This window comes from Myotis nattereri (assembly GCF_964212035.1).
Source record: "Myotis nattereri genome assembly, chromosome: 4".
NCBI classification, from domain to species: Eukaryota; Metazoa; Chordata; class Mammalia; order Chiroptera; family Vespertilionidae; genus Myotis; species Myotis nattereri.
The window spans coordinates 33,490,123-33,498,749 of NC_138079.1; positions in this window are offsets into that span (position 1 = coordinate 33,490,123).

Below are 8,627 nucleotides of genomic sequence, written 5' to 3' on the forward strand. Positions count from 1 at the left end.
AACATAACGATGGGGCTGAAACAACTATTTTGGAGTCAGAAATGGACACTACATGAAGTTAACAGAAGTGCCTTAGCAGACCTGACTCCCCTTTCTTCTTCTTGTTATCTGCTAAATGATGAATCCATTTATAATTTATATCTCATTTAAGGCATTAATAAGATGAATCTTTGTACAGAAGAACCTGCTCACTAAACTAATTAACATCTGTGAGCCTCAATTGCCTCAGAGTAAAATGAAGATAATATTAATATCACAAAAGGTTCAACCCAATAACTGTCCACTTGTTGGCTTAGTACGAAAGCTCATTTATGAGAACAATCCAAAAAATGAATCATTGCATGAGACTGCACAGAACAGTGGACAAAGGGAAATCTTTTAAATAAAGTGTTTTTAAATCAAATGGTCAATTGGTTTGCATATGAAAAAAATTAAACTTCTATTTTGCCTCATTCTAAGTTGATTTTTGACCTTAAGGTAAATGGTAATAAAACAATAAAGCTTCCAGAAGATGATATAGGAGAATATCTTCATACCCGTAGAGCTGTGAAATTGTTTCTAACAGGACTCAAACCACTTTGGAAAACTGTTTAACACTATTTACTATTGTAGAATACATGTATACCCTGTGATCCAATAGTTTCACTCCTAGATAGAGACCTAACAAAATTGTGTGTGTGTGTGTATGTGTGTGTGTGTGTGTGTGTACACTCAAAGACAGGTAAAAGAATGTTCATATTGGCATTATTTTTAATAACCAAAGCCATAAACTTTTCAAAGATCTATCAACAGAAGAATGGCAAAGTAAATTGTGTTATAGTGATATAATTGAATACTATAGGGCAGTAAAAAGAAATGAACTCCATTACAGCCATATACAACCTCATGAAAGAATGAAACCATAATAATGTTGAATGCAAGAAAGCGAGATGTGAAAGAATATACACACTGCCATTAGCAGCCAACGTTCACAGCCGCTGAGAGATGGATGCCCTGGCTCAGTGAAACAGACACCATGGCACATAGGACAGCTCACGCCTAGCACTGCGCAGATCCACTAGCTTCTCACATTGATTTGCTCCATCCAGATCAAGCTTCAGGATTCTGGGATCACAGTTCATATACAAGATGAGGGATAATGAGACAAACCACAGCCCCACTTTGTAGTTGGTCCCAAGACTATATAGGTGATATTCATCGTGTTCCTCCTCTAATCGCCCATTCTAGACCCCCTCATTCTACTTGGGCACTCCTGAGTTTGGTGACCCAGACCCTCACCCCTGAGTGGTCAGACACCCTGGTTACCATGTCTTTAGTAGATTGTGGTTGCTGCACTTGCCCATTTACAGTTAAACTTGGGCATGAGCATACCAAGAGTTGACCTGATGGGTCATCTGAGTGCCAAACACACTCCTCTGGGCCCTCATTATGTTGCAGTTACTCTGCTTCCTCATGGTAATCAGGGTCCATAACCTCGGTCAGTTTGGTAACTCCTATTTTCTGGCATGAGGAACCTAAAGTGACCAGGTAGCAGTGGTAGCTTAAGTTTAATGGGACTCTTATTTCCTACACCCCAGGACTAGGGACTCCAGACACACACGCAGTAGATCCTCAGATAAAAAGCACAAATTCCTCAGTAGATCACTGGGGCCACACCTACTTTCACCCCTTAACTTTTTTACCCATATATTCTGTGTATTAGTTACTCAGAACTATATAGTGGCCATTGACTAATTTAAGGAGTATAGTGAATTCTGAAGGTTAGTACCAAATGTTGCAAGGTGTCCTCTCCTTTCTGCCACCACTCTCTTGGGATGGCAGCTTCTGCTTGGTGGAGTATGTGTAGGAAGAGTGGATCCCACAGTTGTGTTTTTACTAATGCACATCCTTTGCTGTAAATGTTAAGTAAGTCCTTGGTCTTAGGTAATGTTATGTGGTCCCATGTCAGTAGATCAAACACTCTGTAAGTTCGTGGATACTGGTGCTGGCTGAAGCCCTGTAGGTGGTTGATAATGGCAAACCCATATCAAGGAAGCAGGTTTACCCTAGCCAGGGTGGAAATGGTCAACTTGTCACCAAGAAGCAGGTTGTTCTCCCCAAGGAATGGTGTTGAATCAAGGGCACAGTGTCAATCTCTGTTGCCAACAAAATGGACATTCAACAATGGCTGTAAATGAATTAATCTTGGTGATAAAAGCCTTTTTTATTGCTGCTGTAACAAATTACCACAAACTTAATGGCTTAAAACAGCATAAATTAATCATTTACATTTCTAGAGGTCAAAAAATAAGTTCCACTGGCCTAAAATCAAGGGGTCAGCAGGCCGGCATTGCTTCTGGATGCTCTAGGGGTGAATCTATTTCCTTTCCTTCTGCAGCTTCAGAGGCCTCCTGCATTCCTAGACTCATGACACCTTTTTCCATCTTCAAGCCAGCAGCATAGTGTCTTTAGTTCTCTCTCTCTGATTCCTACTTCCATCATCACATATCCTTCCTTGACTCTGCGTCCTCTGCCCCCCTCATATAGAGACCCGGTCATTGCATGGGGCTCACCCAGATAATCCAGGATTTTTCCATCTCAAGATCCTTAATATTTACAGATTCCAGGAATTAGGATGGGAACATCATTAGGGGATCATTATTCCCAAAGCCAATGCTGTTGGACCCATTCATAGCCTGCATCTCTGCCAAGGGCAGCTTTTCAAATGGGATATTATTCTCTGCTAAAGAGGGCATGCGTTAGAATTCTACGGGTCTGTACCGTGACTCTCTTATTGGAGTGTGCCAGAATCTCCATTGCATCCTTTTAGACCCATACACCTCTGGTACCATGGCCTCTGCCAGAAGATATGGCCCAAGTAACAGAGCTGCTTATGCTGCAGAGCCTCTTCTTGCTCTGGGAACCACTTAAAACTAGCACCCTTAGTTACCCAATAAATAAGGCAGAGCAGTACCCCAACTGTGAAATATGCTGCCTCCAAAACCTGAGAGGCTGACCTCTCAAGTGGTAGGAGATGCAAGGGATGGTACCTTGCTTTTGCTTTGAAGGGATGACCCAGCATCCTCCTGACCCCTGGACCCCTATAAACTTCACTGATGTAGCAGGCCTCTTAATCTTTGTAAGGTTTATCTCCCATCCTCTGTGGTCCTTATGTCTTACCAGGCAATGTGGAGTGCTCACCACTTAGCCAACTCCAGGTAACATGATGGCATTAACATAGTGGACAAATGTGATGTCCTCTAGAAAGAATGCTGAGATCAATAGGATCTGACTATTCTGCTATGAGGCATGGTGAGGTCTTCTAGGGACAGAGAAGTCTAGTTCCAAAAGGTCATCTGAGGACATGGAGTTATGCTAAACACCAGATACCCAACCACTCAATGATTAAAATAAACATTATACAGCGAGAACAGAGTGCTATAGACATGTGAGGTCTGCTAGTGGTAGAAAAGGCTGGTTCCGAAAGGTCATCTGAGGACATGGAGTTGGGCTATACCCCAGGCACATAGCTGCTAAGTAATAATATTATACCATGAACACATAAAGTTCCATTCTCTATATTCTCATCTAATCTAATAAAAGACAAATAGGGTAATTAACTGTACCTCCGACACGCTTCCCATTGGCTAGTCAGGGTGATATGCAAATTAACTGCCAACCAAGATGGTGGTTAATTTGCATATGTAGGCGCCAAGCCACGGACTGAGGCTTTAGGCCTGGGTCAGGGAGGAGCCAGCCAGTGATCCTTGATGGCGGCAGCGGCAGGGAGCTGGGGATGCACCCGCCCAGGCCTAAAACCTCGGCCAGAGGCTTTAGGCCTGGGCGGGGCAGAGCCATCCAGTGATCATTGAGCCAGCGATCGTTGATGGCGGCAGCGGGGAGCTAGGGGTGCCCCAGCCCAGGCCTAACACCTTGGCCTGAGGCTTTAGGCCTGGGTCAGGGAGGAGCCAGCCAGCAATCGTTGATAGCGGCGACGGCAGGGAGCTGGGGGTGCCGCAACCCAGGCCTAAAGCCTCGGCCAGAGGCTTTAAGCTTGGGCCGGGGAGGAGCCAGCCAGCGATCCTTGATGGTGGTGGTGGCTGGGAACCGGGGTGGAGCCAGCCAGCGATCCTTAATGGCCATGGCGGCAGGGAGCTGGGGGTGCCCCTGCCCAGGACTAATGACTCGCCAGAAGCGTTAGGCCTGGGCAGGGGCCAAACCAGCAATTGGTGTGAACTACAGAGGAAACACCTTTCTGACTGCTGATTGGTTAAGCTCCCTGTATGCCACTGGTAATATTCTTAGTAACTTGGGTAATAAGAGTCCAAATAGGTGATCTAGGGTTTTTTTTACCACACTCCTGGAGAAAAAAAGGAAGGTCTGCTGTTGGAGGGCTAAGAAATGTCATATCCTGCCCTAGCTGATTTTGCTCAGTGGATAATGCCTCTGCCTGCCCAACGCAGATTCTGGGTTCAATTCTGACCAAGGGCATGTGCCTAGGTTGCAGGCTCCTCCCTGGCCTGGACCCAGGTCAGGGCTCATGATGGAGGCAACCAATCAAAGTGTTCCTCTCACTTTGATGTTTCTCTCTGTCTTTCCCTTTCTCTTCCACATTCTCTAAAAATCAATGGAAACATACCCTCAGGTGAGGAGAAGAAAGAAAGAAAGAAAGAAAGAAAGAAAGAAAGAAAGAAAGAAAGAAAGAAAGAAAGAAAGGGAGGTCATATCCTATGAAAGACACTTCTTGAAAATGCCTAAAGAAAGCTGTCATTTTTTCATGGTAAAGGGACTGGAGTCCATGCTGATGAAAACACCTTGGTGGCTGTGGTGACTGGCAGTGGCTGCAACAGTGTGGTGATGGGGCTGGTGCCTTCCCCTGATCAGCCTGGTCGACTCCCACAAAGGGAGGCCAGGCTGTGGCTTAGGCCCGCTCCCCAAGGCAAGCAGGGAGCAGGTAGTAGGACATCCCCTAGGGCTCCCAGTATGTGATAGGGGGCAAGCTGGGCTGAGGAAACCCGCCCCCCTCCAGTGTACAAATTTTTGTGCATAGGGCCTCTCTTTGTTAGATAAAAGCCCACCACAATCTGGTATAATTTGTAACAGTGCCCATGCACTTGCTGGTTGATAAAAACTCATCCTGGGCTTTTAGGGATTTCCTCTCCACCTGCCCCCAGTAAAACCTCTGCTGGGAACACTGAAGGATGGAGAATTTGTTGCAGGGAAGCTAAAAGTAGCAACTCATTCAGGACTCACAGATCTCTAAATCTTGATCCTCTTCAAACTTCTTGCATCTTTTTTCCGTCTAATACAGCACAATTAGTAGAGACCTTTGAAACTGTGTTGAAGTCTCATGACACGTACCCGAGGCTGCATTAATCTGGTAGAGTAAAGATACCGCATTCGGCAAGGCAGCTATTATTGGGGTTTCTTGGATAAGCTGTGGCAGTGCATTTCATCTGCCATGACCCATCCAGTTTTTGAAGGAGCCAAACTGGTGAATTAAATGAGAGATACAATAAGACTCACCACTACTGAATATCTTTCATTATTCTTGATTTGTAAAAATGTTTTTCATTAACTGTCTTGGTGAGGATGGAAGAGTTTCAGGAACTTTCCCTTAGCCCAGTGGTCAGCAAACTGCGGCCCCTTGAGTGTGGCTCTTCCACAAAATACCACGTGCGGGCGCGCACATACAGAGCAATTGAAACTTCGTGGCTACACTCAAGGGGCCAAAGAGCTGCATGTGGCTCTCGAGCCGCAGTTTGCCGACCACTGACTTAGCCGTTCCTACAACAATCGCTCCTCCCTTACATGTCAAGAAATCAATGTGAAAGTACTGCCACCTGCTAAGTGTGTCTATGAAATTACGTTCCGGAACTAGAGAAATGATTACCCAGTGGGTCCGTGGACACAGCTGGCGCACTATGAGGCAGATCTGGATGAGGACTCCATCTACGATCTGAGGGGATTTGTTCTTCCCCTAATAGATGTTGGGTCCCTGAGTATCAGTGTCAGCTCAGATCCTTAATCCGAATCCCTTGATGGGTCTCAATATTCTCCTTTGCCCATTGTTTGGATACCTGGATAAATGGTAATAGGGCCCTTTGTGAAATCACTACTGTATACAGTTTGTAATCTTGCAGGGACCATCTTAAAGTCCATGCAGACTCTTCTTTGGTGACAGGTTAAGGTTTAGATCACTGTTTCAGGTCTGGAACTGGATAAGAGAATGTCACTTTCCTTTGGGGAAGCAGATGCCAGGCTCCTGCTCATCCATTTTTGATCTCTTCAAATTCTATATATAAAGTAATACCCTACCCACATGTCTTACCCTTAGGAATACCATGATCATTATTATTAGCCATCTCCAAAGATACATGCTGGTCATCCTCTCCTGCTACCATTCTGATCTTCCTGCCTATTACAGGAATTAGGCCCACCATGCCACAAAATTCTAATGATAGACCTATGCTGTGTGCACCATATATTTACCCTAGGATGAAACCATTAGTCAACAACTACTACTCACAATCACCTTTAACTACTAATTCTTAATCATAAACAGACACGCAAGGCTCGTAGAATAGTGTACAACTTGAAACAGAAAGATGATCATCAAACAAATGATTCCAAAACACTAAAAACCCCCGAGATAGTTCTAAATACACTTATTAGAGAAAACAGAGATGGTTCTAAATATACTCAAATAAATTTAAAAATTTCTTTGAAATACCCAAAAGGAAGTGTTGAGGAGGCAATTGAGTGTGAGCCTGCCTCTTATGAAAGAGATGAGACTTCAAGACACAGATGTGTGAGCCAACAACATATGGTCTGGATGAGATTACCTTGAGAAACAGCATGGCTGAAGATTAGTAACAGAGACTGAGCTGGGAAAAGAGGAGGAGCTGGCAAAGAAGTCTGAGAAAAAGCACCAATAAGGAAGAAGGAAGATGATAGTAATGGGTGCTCAAGACTGAAAGTTCCCCTCCATGTAAGACTGAAAGCTCTCTCACCTAGTCAAGAAAAATCAGTTGTGCTAAATATTGCTGAAAAGTAGAATAAGACAAAGCTGGTAATCATTGGGCTTGCCAACTTGTAGGACGTTGATAATTTCAATGTTGAATGATAGAGACAAAAGGAGGTTCATGAAAAGTTGAAGGTTATAGAATGGAGACAGCCTATTGCGTTTTGCTGTAAGGTGGCAGCTAGAAGGTGGGGTTAAGGAACGGTTGTTCCTAAGACAGAAGATATTAAAGCATGTTTGTATGCTGATGGGAATGATCTAGCAGAGAGAGAGAAAAAATTATCATGCAGGAAAATGGGGGAGATAAGTAGAGGAACAAGGTTTTGAGGAGATGAAAGGGAGTAAGATCCACTCTATAAGCAGAGGAGTTGTTGCCTTATAGGAGCGTAGGCATTCTAAATTATTGGTTCTAAATTATAGCCATATATTATAATCCCTTGAGAATTAAAAAAAAAAAGTCCATACCAGATTAAAAAATATTCCCTAGGAGTGGGGCTTGGGCATCAGGATTAAAAGAATTCTAGGTATAGCCCTAACTGGTTTGGCTCGGTGGATAGAGCGTCGGCCTGCGGACTGAAGGGTCCCAGGTTCGATTCTGGTCAAGGGCATGTACCTGGGTTGCAGGCACATACCCAATAGGGAGTGTGCAGGAGGCAGCTGATCGATGTTTCTCTCTCATCGATGTTTCTAACACTCTATCCCTCTCCCTTCCTTTCTGTAAAAAATCAATAAAATATATTTTTTTTAAAAAAAGAATTCTAGGTATAGCTCCCATTTATAACCACCGATGAGACAGGAACCCAAAGCGTGAGTACAAATGCAGGTAGTCTAATTGACTTGGTGGCTGGAAGATAAGGCAGTTTTCCTCTGATTGCATCTGTTTTCTCAGTGAAATATGAAACAAAGCCTGAGAGGGTCTTGTTGGTTTCAAGCAGTGGTTCTCAACCTTGGCTGCACATTAGAATCACCTGGGAATCTTTTTAAAATCCTGATTTCTGGGCCTCATCCTCCAGAAATTCTGTTTCTTTGTTATGGGGTGGGGCCACAACATTAGTAACAAAGAAACAGAATTTCCGGAGGATGAGGCCCAGAAATCAGGATTTTAAAAAGATTCCCAGGTGATTCTAATGTGCAGCCAAGGTTGAGAACCACTGGTTTAAAGAGAGATGGGGTTAGGTATGAAATAATTTTAGGAAGTAGGAAAGCAACGACTCACGCAATATAATAGGATTGCAAGGATTTGCGGAGAGCCTACTTGAGATATGTGGTGATAAATGTAACGTGAGACTAAATGAGCACAGCTGTGTTTCTTCTCCAGCTCCATCCACCCGGGTAAGCAAGGAGTAGATGGGGGATGTTCTTTTGTGACATTTGAAACAGTTGCTACTACTTGACTCCTGAGTAAAGCTGCAGGGTGGAGGCAAGTCATCTTTGGAAATTCTCTACCTCCTTCCTGCTTCCTATAATGAAGATACCTCAGGAAGACCTAACCCCTACCATGACCACACCAGAATGCTGTAAAAGAGGAACCAGGAAACCAGAATGGAATTCTAGTTGGTGGAAAGGGTGAAGGAGAGGAAAGGAGATTTTAACAGTACCTTACTGAGCCACAATTCACAGGACG